Genomic DNA, 26,007 nt, shown 5'->3' on the forward strand with positions numbered 1-26,007 from the left:
TAGAGAGTGCAATGGAAGTGGAAATCCATTTAGCGTTTGTAAACTGTCACAACTTCACTAAACTCAAACGCAGAAGCACAAATTATTCTCTCTCTGTAGTTGCCTTTTCTCATTCATTCCCTTTCACTCTGTATTTATTTAGTAAGGAACTCCGGACGCGGGGTTAAACATTTGCTCCACAGGTCAGGCAATTCACCCCGTTTGCGATCACGATGGACTGGAAAGCCCACAATCACCGTTCTCCTGTCAGCTGATACTGGGTGACACAACCAGCTGTGCCAGTGCATGCCAGTGTGCCCTCTTGGTAAATCGGTCGCGTTCCGCTGCTCAAACGTTGCACGCGTCAACCAGTGCCACGTCATCAACTGACAGATTGCTATAACATATGATGTGGTTAACTAATAGTTAAAATGCCGATCCAGCCGTTTAAAAAGATGGCTTGTGCCAGGAACGCGCCCATAGGTCACAACAACAGGGTGCTTTGTTTATTGGTTGATTTGAATCTCCATTAGCTTTTGCAGAAGCAGCAGCTGCAGGGCTCTTCCTGGGGTCCACATAAAAACATGACCAGTAACAAAACACTGATACACTGACAAGGACAGTCGCACAAATATAAAATACAACGATATACAAACAATACAACACCCAAAAAGTCACCATGTCATTGCATTTAGGCTCTACGTCGGGTGAAAAAAACTACGAAAGTCCCTTACTTTGAAGAATTTTTGCAAATCCAATCAGTTTTCCACGTTGATTCAACATCATCACATTTCATTTCTTAGGTGAAATCAAATCAAATGTTATTTTATTGGTCACGTACACATATTTAGCAGATGTTATTGCAGGTGTAGTGAAATGCTTGTGTTCCTAGCTCCAATAGTGCAGTAGTATCTAACAATTCACAACAATAAACACACATCTAAAAGTTAAATAATATAATTAAAAAATATATAAATATTAGAACGAGCAATGTCGGTGTGGCATTCACAAAAATTCTTAAGCAATAAGGCACCTCGGGGGTTTGTGGTATATGACCAATATACCATGGCTAAGGGCTGTTCTTAGCCATGATGCAACGTGGAGTGCCTGGATACAGCCCTTAGCCATGGTATATTGGCCATATACCACAAACCCCCGAGGTACCTTATTGCTATTATAAACTGGTTACCAAAGTAATTATAGCAGGAAAAACAAATGTTTTGTCATACCTGTGGTATACGGTCTGATATACCATGGCTGTCAGCCAATCAGTATTCAGGGTTCAAACCACCCAGTTTATAAAGTAGTATAGAATACAGTATATACATATGAGTAAAGCAGTATGTAAACATTATTAAAGTGCCTAGTATTCCATTATTAAAGTGGCCAGTGATTCCATGTCTATGTATATAGGGCAGCAGCCTCTAAGGTGCAGGGTTGAGTAACCAGGTGGTAGCCAGCTAGTGATGGCTGTTTAACAGTCTGATGGCCTTGATAAAGAGGCTGTTTTTCAGTCTCTCGGTCCCAGCTTTGATGCACCTGTACTGACCTCTCCTTCTGGATAATAGCGGGGTGAACATGCAGTGGCTCAGGTTGTTGATGTCTTTGATGATCTTTTTGGCCTTCCTGTGACCTCGGGTGCTGTAGGTGTCCTGGAGGGCAGGCAGTGCTCCCCCGGTGATGCGTTGGGCAGACCGCATCACCCTCTGGAGAGCCCTGCGATTGCAGGGCGGTGCAATTGTCGTACCAGGCGGTGATACAGCCTGACAGGATGCTCTCAATTGTGCATCTGTAAACGTTTGTGAGGGTCTACCAACTGTAGCTCAGTTGGTAGAGCATGGTGTTTGCAACGCCAGGGTTGTGGGTTCGATTCCCACAACCCTGGCACAGAAATTGTATGAAATGTATGCATTCACTACTGTAAATTGCTCTGGATAAGAGCGTCTGCTAAATGACTAAAATGTAAAATGTAATGTCTTAGGGGCCAAGTCAAATTTCTTCAGCCTCCTGATGTTGAAGAGGTGCTGTTGTACCTTCTTCACCACACTGTCTATGTGGGTGGAACATTTCAGAATGTCAGTGATGTGTACGCCGAGGAACTTTAAGCTTCCACCTTCTCCGCTGCGGCCCCATTGACGTGGATAGGGGGGTGCTCCCTCTGCTGTCTCCTGAAGTCCACCATCAGCTCCTTCGTGTTGTTGAGGGAGGCGTTATTTTCCTGGCACCACTCTGCCAGGGCCCTCACCTCCTCCCTGTAGGCCGTCTCATCATTCTTGGTAATCAGGCCTACTACTGTTGTGTCGTCTGCAAATTTGATGATTGAGTTGGAGACGTGCGTGACCAAGCAGTCATGGGTGAACAGGGAGTAAAGGAGGGCACGCACCCTTGTGGGGCCCCTGTGTTGAGGATCAGCGTAGTGGAGGTGTTGTTGCCTACCTTCACCACCTTGGGGCGGCCCGTCAGAAAGTCCAGGACCCGGTTGCACAGGGCGGGGTTCAGATGAGCTTGGAGGGTAATATGTGTTGAAGGCTGAGCTATAGTCCATCAACAGCATTCTGACGTCGGTATTCCTCTTGTCCAGATGGGTTAGGGCAGTGTGCAGTGCGATTGCATCGTCTGTGGATCTTTTGGGGCGGTAAGCAAATTGAAGGGGGTCTAGGATGTCAGGTAAGGTAGAGGTGATGTGATCCTTAACTAGCCTCTCAAAGCACTTCATGATGACGGAAGTGAATGCTATGGGGCAATAGTCATTTAGTTCAGTTACCTTTGCTTTCTTGTGTACAGGAACAAAGATATGGAAACAACATTGATTCATCCAGTTTATGCCCACTGGGTTTCTCCCCCTATCTTTCTTCAAATCTTCCCCTCAATTCCATATTTACCATATCTCCATTCCTTCTATCTACCTTTCTATCTCCCCTCTCTCTCCCCCTCTCTCTGCCCCTGTCTCCCTGTCTCTCCCTTCCTCTCTCTCTTCCCTTTCTTTCTTTTGTCTCAGTCTACATCCACAAGTATTGCACAAATGTCTCCCATCATCAGCGGTGCATTCATCCTCGGACCTCCTCTGCCTGTACAAAGTGCTGCTTCAGTTCTGTCTGGTCTCACCCTGCATGTACAAGCGGCTCGCCATCAACTAGCATCACATCAGCGCCCCCGCGGCTGGGCCGACGGAGGCTACATCCCATACTGTACCCTAATCCCTATGCAATGCACTTCATTTGACCGGGCACTATAGCAAATAAGGTTGCATTTGGGACTGAACTGAAGAGTTAAAGGAGAGACTTGAGGGCCTGGATGGTTAATGACATGCTTTTTCATTTACATTTCAAGATCTCTTAAAACAAGAGTTAAATAAGGGAATTCCCGACAATATCTGGACAGCGCAGGCTTCCCTACAAAATAAAATGTTATCTGAATAGGATCAATGTTATGTGAAATAAAGTATAACTGATTGCAAAATAAATAAATGACATTTTTAGGACCTCGAAAGACTTCACACACAATCCACACAAAAGGCAAAATAGAGGAATGGAGGAAAGAAATGTATTTTTCAAGCCCTGGAAAAGACCTCTTGGAGAGGAGGTCACCACAGCAGCCAGGCAGACTGCAGACGGTGACTCTGAAATGAGACTGACCTTGTTCACCCTGAAGACAGCCTTTCTGGACCATCTAATAGTATCACTTCTCTGCTGCCACCCACACCTGCTCGCTCAGAATCCCTCTCTCTCTCTCTCTGAAACACAGACAGTCAGAAACATGTCTAGAGCAGTGACAAGGTGTGTGTGTACCCGCGTGTGTGTGTGCTACAGACAGACAGACAAACAGAGTGACAGACAGACAGACAGACAGACAGACAGACAGACAGACAGACAGACAGACAGACAGACAGACAGACAGACAGACAGACAGACAGACAGACAGACAGACAGACAGACAGACAGACAGACAGACAGACAGACAGACAGACAGACAGACAGACAGACAGACAGACAGACAGACAGACAGACAGACAGAGAGGCAGACAGAGAGGCAGACAGACAGACAGACAGACAGACAGGCAGACAGACAGACAGACAGACAGACAGACAGACAGACAGACAGACAGACAGACAGACAGACAGACAGACAGACACTCTGTCTTCCATACCTTCCTGTATCAGATCATGATTCTTTACCACAGTTGGATTGTTACTGTGGGTGACATGCAACAAACTACATCCCAGCCTGAAACTACAGACTAACTGTCATATGTGTATTCCTTCTCCAGGCCTAGTTATGTAGAACAGCGTTGCAGAGAGGTTGTTTATGAAATATCAATGAGTTTTGTTGGAAAGACTGAGGCGTCTGCCGCGTAATTATGGAAGATGGGTTGACAGCTAGGAATATCTAGAGGTGCACACACACACACACACACACACACACACACACACACACACACACACACACACACACGCCTGTCTCTCTGACTCAGATCTCCAGCATGGAACATTAAACAGTAGGTTGATGTCAGACTACTCAGATACAGGGAAAGAGACAAGATGAAGTCCATCCCTCCTTCGATCATATTAACATGACACACTTCAAATCATCAAGTAGTCCCAAATCATTCAATATGCTGAAGATAGTATTGTAAAAGTAAAACATTCCCCCAAACTAACATCTCAGTGTAATTATTATGACTAAAAGATGATCAATGACTCATGGAAATAGGAATACAGATAAGACACTATAGAAATAGCCATCATAGACATCAAAGAAATAGCCATCATAGACATAGACAGCATAGAAATAGACATCAAAGAAATAGCCATCAAAGAAATAGCCATCATAGAAATAGCCATCAAAGAAATAGCCATCATAGAAATAGCCACCATAGAAATAGACATCAAAGAAATAGCCATCATAGAAATAGCCACCATAGAAATAGACACCATAGTAATGTGCCACTGTCCGTCCCAACTTTACTAAGCTATAAATGGACAGACTCCCTTACCTTTGTCTTTGCTGTCCTCTGCTGGTGAAAGTATGAAAATGTGATAACTGTGGCCACCTTGTGGTGGGAAAGGAACATTACAATCAAATAGTTGATCAGCCATTGTGTTGTTCAATAGGATTTAGTTAAACACATGAGACCATTACATTGACCGGGTTTATTTCCAATACAATATTACACAACAAGTTGCAACATGTGAAAGAAAGAGAGCTAGACAATGTGTGTGTGTGTGTGTGTGTGTGTGTGTGTGTGTGTGTGTGTGTGTGTGTGTGTGTGTGTGTGTGTGTGTGTGTGTGTGTGTGTGTGTGTGTGTGCAACATTGTGCATAAGAAGAATCCCGAATGTGTCGTTGGTATGTGCTGACTGACGACAGGAAAGAGTAAGAACATTTAGCAGGCAGGTGACTTTGTACATTTCTAATGTGAACCCACATAAATATATTCAAATAATAACATAGAGATTTGGTATAAGATATCAGTGGCTTGGTTATTGCTTATAGTCCTATGTACATGTATGTCACAGTGCTAGGAGTTTTGAGTTTGAACAACAGGTGCACGTTATAGTTAGGCTGGTCCCAGATCTGTTTGTGCTCTTGACAACTCCACTACCGTCACTGCAAGCCAATTTGTAGCCTGGTCCCAGATCTGTTTGTGCTACTCCTCGAGTTGGAATCATGGCACAAACAGATCTAGGACCAGGCTAGCCAATTGGCATGACGATGGGTGAGGAGGATTTAGAGTGATGGCACAAACAGACTGGCACTCAGGCTACGTTGTATATAGTTAGGTAAACAAGTGACTATGTGTTGTACAGTTTGGAGGTGAAGTCCTTTAGTAATGTAGCCTGAAACCCAGATCTGTTTTGTGCTAACATTCCACTCCGTGTACTCGGTGTCATGTGCCAAACATGACATGACGAGGAGTGGAACGTTAGCACAAACAGACTGGTACCCAGGCTATCAGTGATGATGTACAGTAGTCATAATTACATTACGTGGTGTATTTTAGGACGAGGAAGTTAAATTCCACTTGCAAGTATAGGGGTTAGGGGTTATGGGTTAGGGCTTCAAGGGTGAAGAGATCACGATAGACTTAGATTCTTCCAAAGGAAAATTTGGAGGGCGACCTTTAGGGTCAGGCGTTAGGGGTCAGAGTTTAGGGGTTGGTGACTGGGGCTAGAGTTGGGGTAAAGCTTGGAGTTGTGTAACAAGTGTCACGGTATAGCTTCCTCCCATGTCCCTTGGCGCTGGGCTCCAACCAACCAGGGATCCTCTGCCTCGTAAATACACATGACCCCCCTCTTGACCCCCAGCGTCGTAGCCAATCATGCTATAGAAAAGGTAGAGATTCCAGCTCCGTTGCATATGGTGTGGAGGTCTTGGGGATGGGGGGCTGTGCGGTACTTAGCAGGTGTTGAGAGCAGTGGTCGGGGACTTGGTCAGGATCTTCAATGTCTGGCACTAAGGTACATCTGAGGAGATGAGGATGGTAGGGTGTAGGGGTTAGGATGTAGGATGTAGGGGTTAGGATGTAGGGGGTAGGATGTAGGGTGTAGTATGTAGGGGTTAGGATGTAGGATGTAGGGGTTAGGATGTAGGGGGTAGGATGTAGGGTGTAGGATGTAGGGTGTAGGATGTAGGATGTAGGGGTTAGGATGTAGGGTGTAGTGGTTAGGATGTAGTTTAAGATGTAGGGTGTAGTGGTTAGGGTGTAGGGGTTAGGATGTAGGGGTTAGGATTTAGGGTGTAGGGGTTAGGATGTAGGGTGTAGTGATTAGGATGTAGGATGTAGGGGTTAGGATGTAGGGTGTAGTGGTTAAGATGTAGGGTGTAGTGGTTAGGATGTAGGGGTTAGGATGTAGGGTGTAGGGGTTAGGATGTAGGGGTTAGGATTTAGGGTGTAGGGGTTAGGATGTAGGGTGTAGTGGTTAGGATGTAGGGTGTAGTGATTAGAATGTAGGATGTAGTGGTTAGGATGTAGGGTGTAGTGGTTAGGATGTAGGGGTTAAGATGTAGGGTGTAAGTGTTAGGATGTAGGGCGTAGGGGTTAGGATGTAGGGTGTAGGGGTTGGGATGTAGGGGTTGAGATATAGGGTGTAGGGATTGGGATGTAGGGTGTAGGGGTTAGGATGTAGGGTGTAGGGGTTAGGATGTAGGGTGTAGGGGTTAGAAGGTAGGGGTTAGGATGTAGGGTGTAGGATGTAGGGGTTAAGATGTAGGGTGTAAGTGTTAGGATGTAGGGTGTAGCGGTTGGGATGTAGGGTGTAGGGGTTAAGATGTAGGGTGTAGGGGTTAAGATGTAGGATGTAGGGGTTGGGATGTAGGGGTTAAGATGTAGGGTGTAAGTGTTAGGATGTAGGGTGTAGCGGTTGGGATGTAGGGTGTAAGTGTTAGGATGTAGGGTGTAGGGGTTGGGATGTAGGGTGTAGGGGTTAAGATGTAGGGTGTAGGGGTTAAGATGTAGGGTGTAAGTGTTAGCATGTAGGGTGTAGGGGTTGGGATGTAGGGTGTAGGGGTTAAGATGTAGGGTGTAAGTGTTAGGATGTAGGGTGTAGGGGTTAGGGCAGTGTTTCCTGATCCTGGTCCTGGCCCCAGCACCAACCAGTATTTTGACTTAAGTACTTTACACTACTGGCACCAACACACTGCAAACCGGATTAGTGGAATCAGGTGTGTTGGTGCTGGGGAAAAATCCACAATGTGCACCCTTCTGGGTCCCTAGGACCAGGATTGGGAAACACTGGGTTAGGGAGTAGAGCCCTCAAATAAAAATCTGAAAACAAGCAGTACTCCGGACCTCATAAGATTTGAATACCCCTGATGTAGGCAGGGTGTAGGGTTTAGGGTGTAGGGCTTAGGGTGTAGAGCAGGGCTGTTCAATTCCAGTCAGTTGCACTCACCTGGTTTCCCAGGTCTGAACTAGTCCCTTATTAGATGGAGAAGATGAAAACCAGAACTGTTTGGGCCCTCCAGGACCGACATTGAACAGCCCTGGTGTAGGGGTTAGGGTCTAGTGATTATGTGTTGTAGGGGTTAGGGTGTAGGGGTTAGGGTCTAGTGATTATGTGTTGTAGGGGTTAGGGTGTAAGGGTTAGGGTCTAGTGATTATATGTTGGAGGATGTAGGGGTTAGGGTCTAGTGATTATGTGTTGTAGGGGTTAGGGTGTAAGGGTTAGGGTCTAGTGATTATATGTTGTAGGGTGTAGGGGTTAGGGTCTATGTGTTGAATGGGGGGGTAGTCAGGTACAAAGTGATGGCTGGAGTGAAGATGAGGATGGTACCCAGTATGGAGACAGTGAGGAACACCCACAATAAGATCCTGTCCAACACCTGAGCCACAAACTTCCAGTCCTGCACCACCTGGAGGGAGAGAGAGAGAGAGAGAGAGAGAGAGAGAGAGAGAGAGAGGAGAGAGGAGATAGAGGGAGGAGATAGAGGGAGAGTGTGAGAGAGAGTGTGAGGGAGAGAGAGAGAGAGGGAGGAGATAGAGAGAGAGAGGGAGAGGAGGGAGGAGAGAGAGAGAGGGAGAGGGAGAGTGTGAGAGAGCGTGAGAGAAAGCATGAGAGAGAGAGAGAGAGAGGGGGAGATAGAGGGAGAGGGAGAGTGTGAGAGAAAGCGTGAGAGAAAGCGTGAGAGAGAGAGGGGGATGGAAGGAGGGAGGAGGGAGGGAGGGAGAGAAAGAAAGAGAATGATCTCAACAATAATAATTTTTTCCCCATCTGAAAACTAAAAGACATAGAGACAGACAGACAGTTACACAGACACACCCCTACCTCTCTGATAAAGTGTTCCTTCTTGATGTGACGGCTGATGTACCGTACTGAGTTGGTGGCTTTCTCCAGCATGGCCAACCAGGCATGGTTCTCATCCTCCTTCCCCCCAACAGGGCCTCTCTGCTGGGCTTGGCCCTGGCCTGACTCCCCCTCCTCCCTGGACCTCCGCGGGGCTTCAGCTCTGGGCTACGCAGCTCAATGTCTGGGTAGTGGTACCTAGAAATTACACCAGTTACAACTAATTACTACAATCACAATGTTGATGATTCAGGAATAAAGTACATAGTCGCTTCTCTTTCTTTCTTTTCTTTCTTTCTTTCTTTCTTTCCATTAAATGAAAGGGAATCATAAAATATATATCAACAATATCTAATTCTTCTTCTTTATTTATTTACATCAGGGTTGATCTACAGTTGTTATATTCCCTCAATGTATTTTCATCTTATCTTCTAAAATCAGATTTTATTCATTTGTTATTGAATTGAATCATAAAAGATCAATGCAATCAATGATTGGTAATCAACCGGAAAAAAGAGAAGGTGTGTGTGTAGGTGTGTTTGTGTGTGTACCTGTCAGTGTGTCCCCTCATGCAAAGCAGTCTGGGTAGCCTCTGGAGGAAGAGGTTTTTTACCCAGGGGGCCATGGGGTGGTAGGTGGCTGAGGAGCGGTGGTGGACGTTGATGACAAACACCGTGACGATGATGGAGAAGGTGACGAAGATCATGATGAAGAGGAGGTACTCTCCAATCAGAGGGATCACCTTGGTGATAAATACATAAACAACATGTTGATGAATCACACCTCTGAAGAGTACACCAATAACTGACTCCCACTGCAGGGCCAACCTGAACCGTACTGGACTGCCTTTCTCTTGTCACATGGTCATTTCCAGTACGGTACCAACAACAATGGCCGACCCTGTAGTACAGCTCAACTTGGCAAAGTAGTTTAAAACGGCTCAAAACGTCATAGAAGAGCGTTCCACAGACAGACAGTCCCCAGCGACCTCCACTGACCTTGGAGGAGGAAGGTATAATCTCTTCTATGACGAGGAGGAACACGGTGAGAGACACCAGGACCGATGTGGACAGAGACAACTTCTCTCCTTCATCAGACGGGAGGTAGAACACCAACACGGTCAGGAAGGACAGACCGAGACAGGGGATGATGAGGAAGAGTGTGTAGAACAAGGGAAGCCTCTTGAGGATGAAGGAGTAGGTAACGAAGGGGTACCAGTAGATACCGTCCCGCCGGCTGCCCTTGGCGCCGGTGGCGTTGAGGATCTCCCATTCACCTGTAAGGGAATTGGATCAGTGATTGTATGTTACCTTTAATGTTGTTGGTGGGTGACTGGACCACATTCACATTGGACATAGTGAGACAGGACACTGTCATACTGATTAACGTCTTCATTAACTGGACCACATTCACATTGGACATAGAGAGACAGGACACTGTCATACTGATTAACGTCTTCATTAACTGGACCACATTCACATTGGACATAGAGAGACAGGACACTGTCATACTGATTAACGTCTTCATTAACTGGACCACATTCACATTGGACATAGAGAGACAGGACACTGTCATACTGATTAACGTCTTCATTAACTGGACCACATTCACATTGGACATAGAGACAGGACACTGTCATACTGATTAACGTCTTCATTAACTGGACCACATTCACATTGGACATAGAGAGACAGGACACTGTCATACTGATTAACGTCTTCATTAACTGGACCACATTCACATTGGACATAGAGAGACAGGACACTGTCATACTGATTAACGTCTTCATTAACTGGACCACATTCACATTGGACATAGAGAGACAGGACACTGTCATACTGATTAACGTCTTCATTAACTGGACCACATTCACATTGGACATAGAGAGACAGGACACTGTCATACTGATTAACGTCTTCATTAACTGGACCACATTCACATTGGACATAGAGACAGGACACTGTCATACTGATTAACGTCTTCATTAACTGGACCACATTCACATTGGACATAGAGAGACAGGACACTGTCATACTGATTAACGTCTTCATTAACTGGACCACATTCACATTGGACATAGAGAGACAGGACACTGTCATACTGATTAACGTCTTCATTAACTGGACCACATTCACATTGGACATAGAGAGACAGGACACTGTCATACTGATTCATGTCTTCATTAACTGGACCACATTCACATTGGACATAGAGAGACAGGACACTGTCATACTGATTAACGTCTTCATTAACTGGACCACATTCACATTGGACATGAGAGACAGGACACTGTCATACTGATTAACGTCTTCATTAACTGGACCACATTCACATTGGACATAGAGAGACAGGACACTGTCATACTGATTAACGTCTTCATTAACTGGACCACATTCACATTGGACATAGAGAGACAGGACACTGTCATACTGATTAACGTCTTCATTAACTGTGGTGGGAAGAGACTGACAAACCGGGTTAGTTACCACCACCCTGCTGTTTCTTGTAGAAATGGCGTCTCTAACCGACATGTATTAACTGGTAACGAAACCACTTTGCGTTTCCTTCTATACACTGTATACCGTGAGATATTATTGTAGCTAGAACAATTCACTTGTTGCTTGACTTCTGAAGCTTTTGGAGTAGCAAGACATCTTACTTCAAGAGTATTTTTCCTACACACCGTTGTCGAAGAAGTCCTTTCGGTCGACGTAGTGGTCGACAAGGACCAGGTCGACCATGTTGCCGTCGTGAGGTCCACGAGCCAAACTTCATGGAGCAGTTCTGTCTGTATTGGGGAGGGGAAAACATTCTGTTGTGGTGCTGCAGTTCTGTCTGTATTGGGGAGGGGAAAACATTCTGTCTGTGGTGACTGCAGTTCTGTCTGTATTGGGGAGGGGAAAACATTCTGTCTGTGGTGACTGCAGTTCTGTCTGTATTGGGGAGGGGAAAACATTCTGTCTGTGGTGACTGCAGTTCTGTCTGTATTGGGAGGGGAAAACATTCTGTCTGTGGTGATGCAGTTCTGTCTGTATTGGGGAGGGGAAGACATTTTGTCTGTGGTGACTGCAGTTCTGTCTGTATTGGGGAGGGAAAACATTCTGTCTGTGGTGACTGCAGTTCTGTCTGTACAGTGAGGGGGAAAGTATTTGATCCCCTGCTGATTTTGTACGTTTGCCCACTGACAAAGAAATGATCAGTCTATCATTTTAATGGTAGGTTTATTTGAACAGTGAGAGACAGAATAACAACAAAAAAATCCAGAAAAACGCATGTCAAAAATGTTATAAATTGATTTGCATTTTAATGAGGGAAACAAGTATTTGACCCCCTCTCAATCAGAAAGATTTCTGGTTCCCAGGTGTCTTTTATACAGGTAACGAGCTGAGATTAGGAGCACTCTCTTAAAGGGAGTGCTCCTAATCTCAGTTTGTTACCTGTATAAAAGACACCTGTCCACAGAAGCAATCAATCAATCAGATTCCAAACACTCCACCATGGCCAAGACCAAAGAGCTCTCCAAGGATGTCAAGGACAAGATTGTAGACCTACACAAGGCTGGAATGGGCTACAAGACCATCGCCAAGCAGCTTGGTGAGAAGGTGACAACAGTTGGTGCGATTATTCGCAAATGGAAGAAACACAAAAGAACCGTCAATCTCCCTCGGCCTGGGGCTCCATGCAAGATCTCACCTCGTGGAGTTGCAATGATCATGAGAATGGTGAGAAATCAGCCCAGAACTACACAGCAGGATCTTGTCAATGATCTCAAGGCAGCTGGGACCATAGTCACCAAGAAAACAATTGGTAACACACTATGAAGGACTGAAATCCTGCAGCGCCCGCAAGGTCCCCCCTGCTCAAGAAAGCACATATACATGCCCGTCTGAGTTTGAATGAATATAGAGGACAACTGGGTGAAAGTGTGTGGTCAGAGAACAAAATGGAGCTCTTGATAATAATGACATGACCCCAAGAATACCATCCCCACCGTCAAAATGGAGGTGGAAACATTGGGGCGCTAAGGGGACAGGACAACTTCACCGCATCAAAGGGACGAGGACGGGGCCATGTACGGTAAATCTTGGTGAGAAAAACATAGCCTCGAAATTAATGACTTGGAGAAGATTGCAAAGAGGAGTGGGACAAAATCCTCCTGAGAGTGTGCAAACTGGTGGCCAACTACAAGAAACGTCTGACCTCTGTGATTGCCAACAAGGGTTTTGCCACCAAGTACTAAGTCATGTTTTGCAGAGGGGTAAAATACTTATTTCCCTCATTAAAATGCAAATCATTTTATAACATTTTTGACATGCGTTTTTCTGAATTTTTTGTTTGTTATTCTGTCTCTCACTGTTCAAATAAACCTACCATTAAAATGATAGACTGACCATTTCTTTGTCAGTGGGCAAATGTACAAAATCAGCAGGGGATCAAATACTTTTTTCCCTCACTGTATTTGGGAGGGGGAAATATTCTGTCTGTGGTGACTGCAGTTCAGTCTGTATTGTTAAATTGACTTTATATTAAAGTATTTATATTGTAAAGTAACAAAAAAGTTATATATTTTTTTAAAAGGTTTTTTTTTTAACAGCTGACCGCAGAGGCAAATACACCAGTCACATCTCAATCAATCAACCAATCAACAAATCGACCAATCGACCAATTGACCAATCAACCAATCATCAACCAATCATCAACCAATCAACCAACCATTCATCAACCAATCATCAACCAATCAATCAACCAATCAATCAACCAATCAATCAATCAACCAATCAATCAACCAATCAATCAACCAATCAACCAACCAATCATCAACCAATCATCAACCAATCAACCAACCAATCATCAACCAATCATCAACCAATCAATCAACCAATCAATCAACCAATCAATCAATCAATCAACCAATCAATCAACCAATCAACCAACCAACCAACCAAGGGGAAGGGGAGAGTGAGTGATAAAGGAGAAGTGACACAACAAATCTTATAAATGATAGTGATAAAGTGATATAGTAAAACAGAGATAATCATGGATAAAGTGATATAGTAAAACAGATCATGGATAAAGTGATATAGTAAAACAGAGATAATCATGGATGTCACCTTCTTCCCATCCGACAGGTAGGACTGATGGATTGATTAGTTGATTAGTGTGTGTGTGTGTGTGTGTGTGTGTCTGTGTGTATGTGCTTCCATGTTAGTGTTTATGTGTGCGTGAGCTCGTGTGTGTTCATGTGTGTATGTTGTGTGCGTGTGAGCGTTGTGTGTGTGTGTGTGTGTGTGTGTGTGTGTGTGTGTGTGTGTGTCCAGCGGTCAGTCCCACCTGTCGAAGGGAAAGAAGGTGACGTCCATGGTGCATGAAGACTTGTAGCTGGCCGGAGGGGTCCACCTGATTGTCCCGTCTGACCTCACGATGGCTTTGGTCATCAGAGAGCCCTCGAAACGCCCGTCAGCACTGAGGGGGGTGAGGAGAGGGAGGGAGGGAGGGGAGGTATGAGGAGAGGGAGGGAGGGCGGGGAGGTGTGAGGAGAGGGAGGGAGGGCGGGGAGGTGTGAGGAGAGGGAGGGAGGGAGGGGAGGTGTGAGGGTGTGAGGAGAGGGAGGGAGCGAGGGAGGGAGGGGAGGTGTGAGGAGAGGGAGGGAGTGGTGAAGAGGGAGTGAGTGAGTGAGTGAGTGAGTGAGTGAGTGAGTGAGTGAGTGAGTGAGTGAGTGAGTGAGTGAGTGAGGGAGGGAGGGAGGGAGGGAGGGAGGGAGGGAGGGAGGGAGGGAGGGAGGTTAGTTGGTGAGTTTTGTTTATTAGACACATTTTAAAGCACACAACAAAAGACGATGAGCCTATTAAAAAGAACCAGCTGAACTTTGCAGGATGCTGTATTAGCGCTGGTTTTCTTAAAACGATACTAGATCATAACAGACCTCCATGCTAACCCTGCTAACATAAATGATTATAATATACCTCCATGGTAACCCTGCTAACATAAATGATTATAATAGACCTCCATGCTAACCCTGTTAACATAAATGATTATAATAGACCTCCATGCTAACCCTGCTAACATAAATGATTATAATAGACCTCCATGCTAACCCTGCTAACATAAATGATTATAATAGACCTCCATGCTAACCCTGTTAACATAAATGATTATAATAGACCTCCATGCTAACCCTGCTAACATAAATGATTATAATAGACCTCCATGCTAACCCTGCTACCATAAATGATTATAATATACCTCCATGCTAACCCTGTTAACATAAATGATTATAATAGACCTCCATGCTAACCCTGCTAACATAAATGATTATAATAGACCTCCATGCTAACCCTGCTAACATAAATGATTATAATAGACCTCCATGCTAACCCTGCTAAGATTAATGAAGTGAAGAGGAAGAAAAGTCGTCAGAAGTACTATGTTATACACTATGTTATAAATTAGAGTGAAGAGTTGTCTTACAAGTGTTTAAATTGTAAAGCAGGTTCTAAGAAGGCATTCATTGATTTTTCAGGGATAATAAAGTATCAAAGAGAGTCTGAAAACACAGAGCTGAGCCCATTGGAAGCAGGAAGCAGGAAGTAGTGTGCACTCACTTCTCATAGAGGACGATGTCCGGCAGCCATATTGTTTCAGAGGGAACTCTGATAGAGGTGATTCCTCCATACTCATCTGGGTTCCACTGGAGCTTCACATCTACCCACTCCTACAGAACATAAAACATTACATTATAACATAACAATATACCATTACATTATAACAGAACAATATACCATTACATTACAACAGAACAATATACCATTACATTATAAAATAACATTATAAAATAACATTATAACATAACAATATACCATTACATTATAACAGAACAATATACCATTACATTATAACATAACAATATACCATTACATTATAACATAACATTATAAATAACATTATAACATAACATTACATTATAACATTATACATTATAACATTATAAAATAACATAACAATATACCATTACATTATAACATACCATTACATTATTTAACCAGGCAAGTCAGTTAAGAACAAATTCTTATTTACAATGACGGCCTAATGGGTTAACTGCCTTGTTCAGGGGCAGAACAACAGATTTTTACCTTGTCAGCTCAGGGATTCGATCCACCAACCTTTCGGTTACTGGCCCAACACCCTAACCACTAGGCTACCTGCTGCTCGGCATTATAACATACAATTATAAAATAACATTACATTATAACACACCATACAAAATAACATTACATTATAACATAACAATATAACATAACAATATAGCATAACATTATAACATAACATTACAAAATAACATAACATAGCAATATAACATAACATTATAACATTATAACATAACAAAACAATATAGCTGTCACGTCCTGACCAGTATAAGGGTTATTTGTTATTGTAGTTTGGTCAGGACGTGGCAGAGGGTATTTTGTTTATGTGGTTCGGGGTGGTGATTTATGTAGTAGGGTGTTTGATTTATTATTTCCGGGTTTTGGTCTATGTTCTATGTTTTGTATTTCTATGTTCTTTCTGGTTTGTTGTATTTCTATGTTTAGGTTGATGGGGGGGTTGGACTCTCAATTGGAGGCAGGTGCTTTCTCGTTGCCTCTGATTGAGAGTGTTATATATGGGTAATTGTTTGGTTTGGTGTTGTGGGAGATTGTTTCTTGTTTTGCTGAGTGTGCATGACAAGACTGTTTTGTTGTTCATGAGTTCTTCGTTTTGTTATTTTGGTGTTCACTTTATTTTAAAATAAATACAAGATGAGCATCCACATTCCTGCTGCGCTTTGGTCCTCCATTCCCGACGACAACCGTTACAATAGATTTACATTTTAACATAACAATATAGCATTACATTATAACATAGCATTAGAAAATAACATAACACTACATGACATTATAACATAACAATATAGCTTAACATTATAACATATCATAAAATTAAAAATACCTTTATAACATAACATAACATTATCGCATACCTTTATAACAAAACATCATAACATAAACTTTGATTTGATGTTATTTGTCACGTCCTGACCATAGTAAGGTGATTTTCTATGGTAGAGGAGGTCAGGGCGTGACAGGGGGTGTTTTATGTTTTCTATTTCTATGTTGGCTTGTTTGGGATGATCTCCAATTGGAGGCAGCTGGTCCTCGTTGTCTCTAATTGGAGATCATATTTAAGTAGGGGTTTTTCTTTATGGGTTTTGTGGGTGATTATATTTTGAGTAGTGTTTGTTTCTCTCTGCATCACGGTTTGTTTTTGTCATTTCAGTTATTTATGTATTGCAAAGTTTCACGGATTTAATAAAATGTGGAACTACAACCACGCTGCACTTTGGTCCAATCCTTTCGACAGCTGTGACACGTGCGCCTAATACAACAGGTGCAGACCTTACAGTGAAATACTTTTTTTTTTAAGGTATATGTGTGTGTGTGTGTGTGTGTGTGTGTGTGTGTGTGTGTGTGTGTGTAGGTAAGTAAAGAAATAAAACAACAGTAAAAAGAGATTTCAAAATAAGAGTAGCAAGGTTACATACACACACCGGTTAGTCAGGCTTATTGAGGTAGTATGTACAGTGAGGGAAAAAAGTATTTGATCCCCTGCTGATTTTGTACGTTTGCCCACTGACAAAGAAATGATCAGTCTATCATTTTAATAGTAGGTTTATTTGAACAGTGAGAGACAGAATAACAACAAAAAAATCCAGAAAAACACATGTCAAAAATGTTATAAATTGATTTGCATTTTAATGAGGGAAATACAGTGGGGGAAAAAGTATTTGATCCCCTGCTGATTTTGTACCTTTGTCCCCTGACAAAGAAAGGATCAGTCTATAATTTTAAATGGTAGGTTTATTTGAACAGTGAGAGACAGAATAACAACAAAAAAATCCAGAAAAAAGCATTTAAAAAATGTTATAAATTGATTTGCATTTTAATGAGGGAAATAAGTATTTGACCCCTCTGCAAAACATGACAGTACTTGGTGGCAAAACCCTTGTTGGCAATCACAGAGGTCAGACATTTCTTGTAGTTGGCCACTAGGTTTGCACACATCTCAGGAGGGATTTTTGTCCCACTCCTCTTTGCAGATCTTCTCCAAGTCATTAAGGTTTCGAGGCTGACGTTTGGCAACTCGAACCTTCAGCTCCCTCCACAGATTTTCTATGGGATTAAGGTCTGGAGACTGGCTAGGCCACTCCAGGACCTTAATGTGCTTCTTCTTGAGCCACTCCGTTGTTGCCTTGGCCGTGTGTTTTGGGTCATTGTCATGCTGGCATACCCATCCACGACCCATTTTCAATGCCCTGGCTGAGGGAAGGAGGTTCTCACCCAAGATTTGACGGTACATGGCCACGTCCAGCATCCCTTTGATGCGGTGAAGTTGTCCTGTCCCCTTAGCAGAAAAACACCCACAAAGCATAATGTTTCCACCTCCATGTTTGACGGTGGGGATGGTGTTCTTGGGGTCATAGGCAGCATTCCTCCTACTCCAAACACGGCGAGTTGAGTTGATGCCAAAGAGCTCCATTTTGGTCTCATCTGACCACAACACTTTCACCCAGTTGTCCTCTGAATCATTCAGATGTTCATTGGCAAACTTCAGACGGGCATGTATATGTGCTTTCTTGAGCAGGGGGACCTTGTGGGCGCTGCAGGATTTCAGTCCTTCACGGCGTAGTGTGTAACCAATTGTTTTCTTGGTGACTATGGTCCCAGCTGCCTTGAGATCATTGACAAGATCCTCCCGTGTAGTTCTAGGCTGATTCCTCACCGTTCTCATAATCACTGCAACTCCACGAGGTGAGATCCAGGTTCCTTAGCTTAGTGATGAGCTTTCAGGGTACTATGGTGTTGAACGCTGAGCTGTAGTCAATGAATAGCATTCTCACATAGGTGTTCCTTTTGTCCAGGTGGGAAAGGGCAGTGTGGAGTGCAATAGAGATTGCATCATCTGTGGATCTGTTTGGGCGGTATGCAAATTGGAGTGGGTCTACTGTTTCTGGGATAATATTATAACATAACATTATAACATAACATTATATAACATACCTTTATAACATACCATTATAATATAACATTATAACATACCTTTGTAACATAACATTATAACATACATTTACAACATAACATTATAGACTACTTTTACAACATAACATTATACACTACCTTTATAACATAACATTATAACATACCTTTATAACATAACATTATAACATAACATTACAATAATACCAATACATGTCACGCCCTGACCTCAGAGAATCTGTTTTATTCTCTATTTGGTTAGGTCAGGGTGTAACTTGGGTGGGCATATCTATGTTTCTATTTCTTTGTTGGCCTAGTATGGTTCCCAATCAGAGGCAGCTGTTTATCCTTGTCTCTGATTGGGGATCATACTTAGGCAGCCGTTTTCCCCACCTGTGTTTGTGGGTCATTATTATTTTCTGTGAGTGTTTGTGTGCGCCACAGTTGCGTCACGTTTGATTTCTGTTTACCTGGTTTTTGTGAAAGGTTTCACTTCCATTAAAGATGTGGAAGTACATGCACGCTGCGCCTTGGCTCATTTATGACAGGGAGTTTGAAGACCGTGATAGTGACAATACAGGCATGAACTGCTGAGGTATAAAACTGCTACATAAATACAACACCATATTGAAGTCTTCTGGAAACAAGTGAAGCTCTATGAAGACATTGTTGAAGCATTAACATTACAACATTAACAACAGAGGCTTTTTGTGTTCAAACTACAGTAGAGATGCTGCTGATTGGTCCTTACCTGCCATAGCCAGACATTAGTAGTCATGAGCTGATTGGTCCTTACCTGTCATAGCCAGACATTAGTAGTCATCAGCTGATTGGTCCTTACCTGCCATAGCCAGACATTAGTAGTCATCAGCTGATTGGTCCTTACCTGTCATAGCCAGATATTAGTAGTCATCAGCTGATTGGTCCTTACCTACCATAGCCAGACATTAGTAGTCATCAGCTGATTGGTCCTTACCTGCCATAGCCAGACATTAGTAGTCATGAGCTGATTGGTCCTTACCTGCCATAGCCAGATATTAGTAGTCATCAGCTGATTGGTCCTTACCTGCCATAGCCAGATATTAGTAGTCATCAGCTGATTGGTCCTTACCTGCCATAGCCAGACATTAGTAGTCATCAGCTGATTCTTTTCATCCTGTCAGAACAAGAGGAGAAGAGAAGGAATATGCATTATGAACAATGTCTGCATTACTAAAAGCAAAGTTTCTGATGAAAGACAGAATGCATGATTAGAAGTTGAAGAAGTTTGGAAGGATGTCAGTCAAATTAGACTGGAGTGAAAATCCATGGCACACATGTCGTGTTTTCTCTGTGTCTCAGAAAGGCAGTGGGGCAGAATGGCTGAATGTCTACCTGACTGAATCAATGGTCAAAGGTGGGTTTTAGGTAGATTGGTGCATTTTGGTTAAATGACCACAAGGTGGCAGTATGTAGTCATTACAGGAATGTGAGAGAGGAGTGTGTGACTGCCACACAAGGACTAGGAACAAATGAGACAGGGACAGAGAACAATTTAGAGAGAGAGAGAGAGAGTGGTGGTGTGTGTGTGTGTGTGTCTGTGTGTGCATGTACGTTTGTGTGTGTGTGTGTGTGGAGGTCAGTGTAAATAATGGATGCTATCTAGCTCCTCTCGGCCCAATGGTCCCATTAGAGACAGAGAGAGAGAGAGAAGAGAGGGAGAGAAGAGAGCAAGGGGGTGAGAGAGGACACTTTAAAACCTCCTCTACCTCCTCTCTCTTCTTCTCTCCCCCTTTCCTCACTGCTTCCTCTCAGAGTAACCATATTTTCTCCTAACCTTTACTCCTCCCTCCTTTTAGGATAACCCTCGCTCCACTCTTCTCCTCTCTCTCCTCCCTGTATCTTCCCTTGCCGTCAAATTAACCACCTTTCTCTCATTTCCCCTCCTCCTTCCCTTTACCTGTCTTCCTGTCCTCCTGTCATCCCCTCTTCTCAAAAAAAACCTCCAGTAACCAACTCCACCAGAGAGAGAAACGGGGGAAAGAGAGACAGGGTATAGGAGGATGGCAGAGATGTCCATGATGCTGAAATGTACCGTAACACAGTAGGACAGATCAGGATCATGGTAAGACAGTAGGACAGATCAGGACCATGGTAAGACAGTAGGACAGATCAGGATCATGGTAAGACAGTAGGACAGATCAGGACCATGGTAAGACAATAGGACAGGGCGGAATCATAGAAAGAAAGTTGGACAGATCAAGACCATGGTAAGACAGTAGGACAGATCAGGACCATTATACCACAGTAGCACAGATCAGCACCATGATAAGACAGTAGGACAGATCAGGACCATACTAAGACAGTAGGAAAGATCAGGATCATGGTAAGACAGTAGGACAGATTGGGATCGTGGTAAGACAGTAAGACAGATCAGCACCATGGTAGACAGAAGAAAAGATCAGGACCACGGTAAGACAGTATACAGATAAGGACCATGGTAAGACGGTAGGACAGATCAGGATCATGGTAAGACGGTAGGACAGATCAGGATCATGGTAAGACAGTAGGACATACAGTGAGGGAAAAAGTATTTGATCCCCTGCTGATTTTGTACATTTGCCCACTGACAAAGAAATGATCAGTCTATAATTTTAATGGTAGGTTCATTTGAACAGTGAGAGACAGAATAACAACAAAAAATCCAGAAAAACGCATGTCAAAAATGTTATAAAATTATAAAAAAATAAGTATTTGACCCCTCTGCAAAACATGACTTAGTACTTGGTGGCAAAACCCTTGTTGGCAATCAGAGGTCAGACATTTCTTGTAGTTGGCCACCAGGTTTGCACACATCTCAGGAGGGATTTTGTGGTTCTCCTCTTTGCAGATCTTCTCCAAGTCATTAAGGTTTCGAGGCTGATGTTTGGCAACTCGAACCTTCAGCTCCCTCCACAGATTTTCTATGGGATTAAGGTCTGGAGACTGGCTAGGCCACTCCAGGACCTTAATGTGCTTCTTCTTGAGCCACTCCTTTGTTGCCTTGGGCGTGTGTTTTGGGTCATTGTCATGCTGGAATACCCATCCACGACAAATTTTCAATGCTCTGGCTGAGGGAAGGAGGTTCTCACCCAAGATTTGACGGTATATGGCCCCATCCATCGTCCCTTTGATGCGGTGAAGTTGTCCTGTCCCCTTAGCAGAAAAACACCTCCAAAGCATAATGTTTCCACCTCCATGTTTGACGGTGGGGATGGTGTTGTTGGGGTCATAGGCAGCATTCCTCCTCCTCCAAACACGGCGAGTTGAGTTGATGCCAAAGAGCTCCATTTTGGTCTCATCTGACCACAACACTTTCACCCAGTTGTCTTCTGAATCATTCAGATGTTCAATGGCAAACTTCAGACAGGCATGTATATGTGCTTTCTTGAGCAGGGGGACCTTGCGGGCGCTGCAGGATTTCAGTCCTTCACGGCATAGTGTGTTACCAATTATTTTCTTGGTGACTATGGCCCCAGCTGCCTTGAGATCATTGACAAGATCCTCCCGTGTAGTTCTGGTCTGATTCCTCACTGTTCTCATGATCATTGCAACTCCACGAGGTGAGATCTTGCAAGGAGAGTTTGGAATCTGATTGATTGATTGCTTCTGTGGACAGGTGTCTTTTATACAGGTAACGAGCTGAGATTAGGAGCACACTCTTAAATGGAGTGCTCCTAATCTCAGCTTGTTACCTGTATAAAAGACACCTGGGAGCCAGAAATATTTCTGATTGAGAGGGGGTCAAATACTTATGTCCCTCATTAAAATGCAAATCATTTCATAACATTTTTGACATACGTTTTTCTGGATTTTTTGTTGTTATTCTGTCTCTCACTGTTCAAATAAACCTACCATTAAAATTATAGACTGATCATTTCTTTGTCAGTGGGCAAACGTACAAAATCAGCAGGGGATCAAATACTTTTTTCCCCTCACTGTATCAGGACCATGGTAAGACAGTAGAACAGAGCGGGATCATGGTAAGACAGTAGAACAGAGCGGGATCATGGTAAGACAGTAGGACAGATCAGGACCATGGTAAGACAGTAGGACAGATCAGCACCATGGTAAGACAGTAGGACAGATCAGGATCATGGTAAGACAGTAGGACAGATCAGGGCCACGGTAAGACAGTAGAACAGAGCGGGACCATGGTAAGACAGTAGAACAGAGCGGGATCATGGTAAGACAGTAGGACAGATCAGGACCATGGTAAGACAGTAGGACAGATCAGCACCATGATAAGACAGTAGGACAGATCAGCACCATGGTAAGACAGTAGGACAGATCAGGACCATGGTAAGACAGTAGGACAGATCAGCACCATGGTAACACAGTAGGACAGATCAGGATCATGGTAAGACAGTAGGACAGATCAGCACCATGGTAACACAGTAGGACAGATCAGGATCATGGTAAGACAGTAGGACAGATCAGGACCATGGTAAGACAGTAGGACAGATCAGGGCCATGGTAAGACAGTAGAACAAATCAGGATCATGGTAAGACAGTAGGACAGATCAGCACCATGGTAAGACAGTAGGACAGATCAGGGCCATGGTAAGACAGTAGAACAGAGCGGGATCATGGTAAGACAGTAGGACAGATCAGCACCATGGTAACACAGTAGGACAGATCAGGGCCATGGTAAGACAGTAGAACAGAGCGGGATCATGGTAAGACAGTAGGACAGATCAGCACCATGGTAACACAGTAGGACAGATCAGGGCCATGGTAAGACAGTAGAACAGAGCGGGATCATGGTAAGACAGTAGGACAGATCAGCACCATGGTAACACAGTAGGACAGGAACATTCCCTCCAACGTCTTCTGTCCTGGCTATCTTCATCTCCTCTCTCCATCCACCTCCACCCCTTCTCCCCCAGCTCCCGTCTCCCTCTCCCCTCTCATCCTTCCCTCTCCCCTCTCATCCTTCCCTCTCTCCTCTCATCCTTCCCTCTCTCTCCCCCACCTCCATCCATCCCTCCCTCTCTCCTCTCCTTCCCTCTCTCTTCCCCATGAATCTCTCTCCCCCACCTCCCTCCCTCCCTCCCTCCCTCCCTCCCTCCCTCCTCCTCCTCCTTCTCTCTCTCCCCACCTCCACCCCTTCTCCCTCAGCTCCCGTCTCCCTCTCCCCTCTCATCCTTCCCTCTCTCCCCCACCTCCATCCCTCCCTCTCTCCTCTCCTTCCCCCTCTCTTCCCCATGAATCTCTCTCCCCACCTCCCTCCCTCCCTCTCTCCTCTCCTTCCCTCTCTCTTCCCCATGAATCTCTCTCCCCCACCTCCCTCCCTCCCTCCCTCTGTCTGATTTGTGAGGATGAGGTGATGGAATGTGACTGTTCAGAGTATTCATCTCCCAGGGGACAGTAAGGCGTGTCAGTTCTCACCACGTCCACCAGCTGTGAGATCTTGAGTCCGAAGCGTACTGTGATGGTGTCGTTAGCGTGCAGAACGGGTCGGACCCATTTCTGATACCCTCTAAACAGGTTCCTCAACAAGGCATCCTCCAGCTCAGCCAGAGACACAAACTCCTCTGGAGCTATAGATAGATAGATAGATAGATAGATAGATAGATAGATAGATAGATAGATAGATAGATAGATAGATAGATAGATAGATAGATAGATAGATAGATAGATAGATAGATAGATAGATAGATAGATAGATAGATAGATAGATAGATAGATAGATAGATAGATAGATAGATAGATAGATAGATAGATAGATAGATAGATAGATAGATAGATAGATGAACACAATTAGACCCAACCAAATCATGAGAAAATGAAAAGATAATTACTTGCCACATTGGAAGGAATTAACAAAAAAACAGAGCAAACTAGAATGCTATTTGGTCCTAAACAGAGAGAACACAGTGGCAGAATACCTGACCACTGTGACTGACCCAAACGGAAAGTTTTGACTATGTACAGACTCAGTGAGCATAGCCTTGCTATTGAGAGAGGCTGCTGTAGGCAGACCTGGCTCTCAAGAGAAGACAGGCTATGTGCACACTGCCCACAAAATGAGGTGGAAACTGAGCTGCGCTTCCTAACCTCCTGCCAAATGTATGACCATATTACACATATGACACATATTTCCCTCAGATTACACAGATCCACAAAGAATTTGAAAACAAATCCGATTTTGATAAACTCCCATATCTACTGGGTGAAATACCAGTGTGCCATCACAGCAGCAAGATGTGTGACCTGTTGCCACAAGAAAAGGGCAACCAGTGAAGAACAAACACCATTATAAATACAACCCATATTTATGCTTATTTATTTTCCCTTTTGTACTTTAACTATTTGCCCATCGTTACAACACTGTATATATAAATAATATGACATTTGAAATGTCTTTATTCTTTTGGAACTTTTGTGAGTGGAATGTTTACTGTTCATTTGTATTGTTTATTTCACTTGTTTTGGCAAATATCGCATGTCAGTAAAGTCCTTTGAATTGAATTGAGAGGGTTAGTTAACAAGGAAAATGTCTTTATAGAAACAAAACCAAAGCAACAGAGAAAGGATCTCACTAAGGTAGAGGCATTCAGAGACAGAGTACGGCATGAACACACACACACACACACACACACACACACACACACACACACACACACACACACACATAACATACACATACACACACACATACACACACACACACACACACACACACACACACACACACACACACACACACACACACACACACACACACACACACACACAGAGAGAGAGAGACAGCTGGCCATGGCTCAGAGAACACCTCTGAGCGCCCCAGACTGACGAAATGATCACGCTGACATGATCACTTCGGACAAGGAGACTATCGCCCAGGAATTCTAGTCGAGCACAGAGCGACGTGTTCAATCATCCACTGGACATGACACAGTGAAGCACTAAAACCCTGTCCTAACAGATTATATATAGTACTGCCTCACAATATGAAGGAAGCAGGAAGTACGTGTTTCATTTCCTTTACCTAAAAATACATGTGGAGCTCAGACTGACTAATTCTTTGTGTGTGTGTGTGTGTGTGTGTGTGTGTGTGTGTGTGTGTGTGTGTGTGTGTGTGTGTGTGTGTGTGTGTGTGTGTGTGTGTGTGTGATGCCAAGGACAAAGAGACAGAGGGAGCTCATATCATCC

General features: G+C 43.8%; 1 protein-coding gene and 1 pseudogene across 1 annotated transcript in view; both read right to left on the minus strand.

The window, feature by feature from the left end:
- The window catches only part of LOC106610459 (neuronal acetylcholine receptor subunit alpha-7), a 71,871-nt gene extending 71,509 nt beyond the window's left edge, over positions 1–362 (minus strand). Inside the window, 1 exon segment of the mRNA XM_045714189.1 lies at positions 1–362. This exon segment is cut by the window's left edge and continues 221 nt beyond it. The gene's annotated coding sequence lies outside the window, so the exon portion shown is untranslated.
- A 6,218-nt stretch (positions 363–6,580) lies between these two features.
- The window catches only part of LOC106610460 (neuronal acetylcholine receptor subunit non-alpha-3-like), a 31,369-nt pseudogene continuing 11,942 nt past the window's right edge, over positions 6,581–26,007 (minus strand).

Source organism: Salmo salar, unplaced genomic scaffold (assembly GCF_905237065.1).
Source record: "Salmo salar unplaced genomic scaffold, Ssal_v3.1, whole genome shotgun sequence".
NCBI classification, from domain to species: domain Eukaryota; kingdom Metazoa; phylum Chordata; class Actinopteri; order Salmoniformes; family Salmonidae; genus Salmo; species Salmo salar.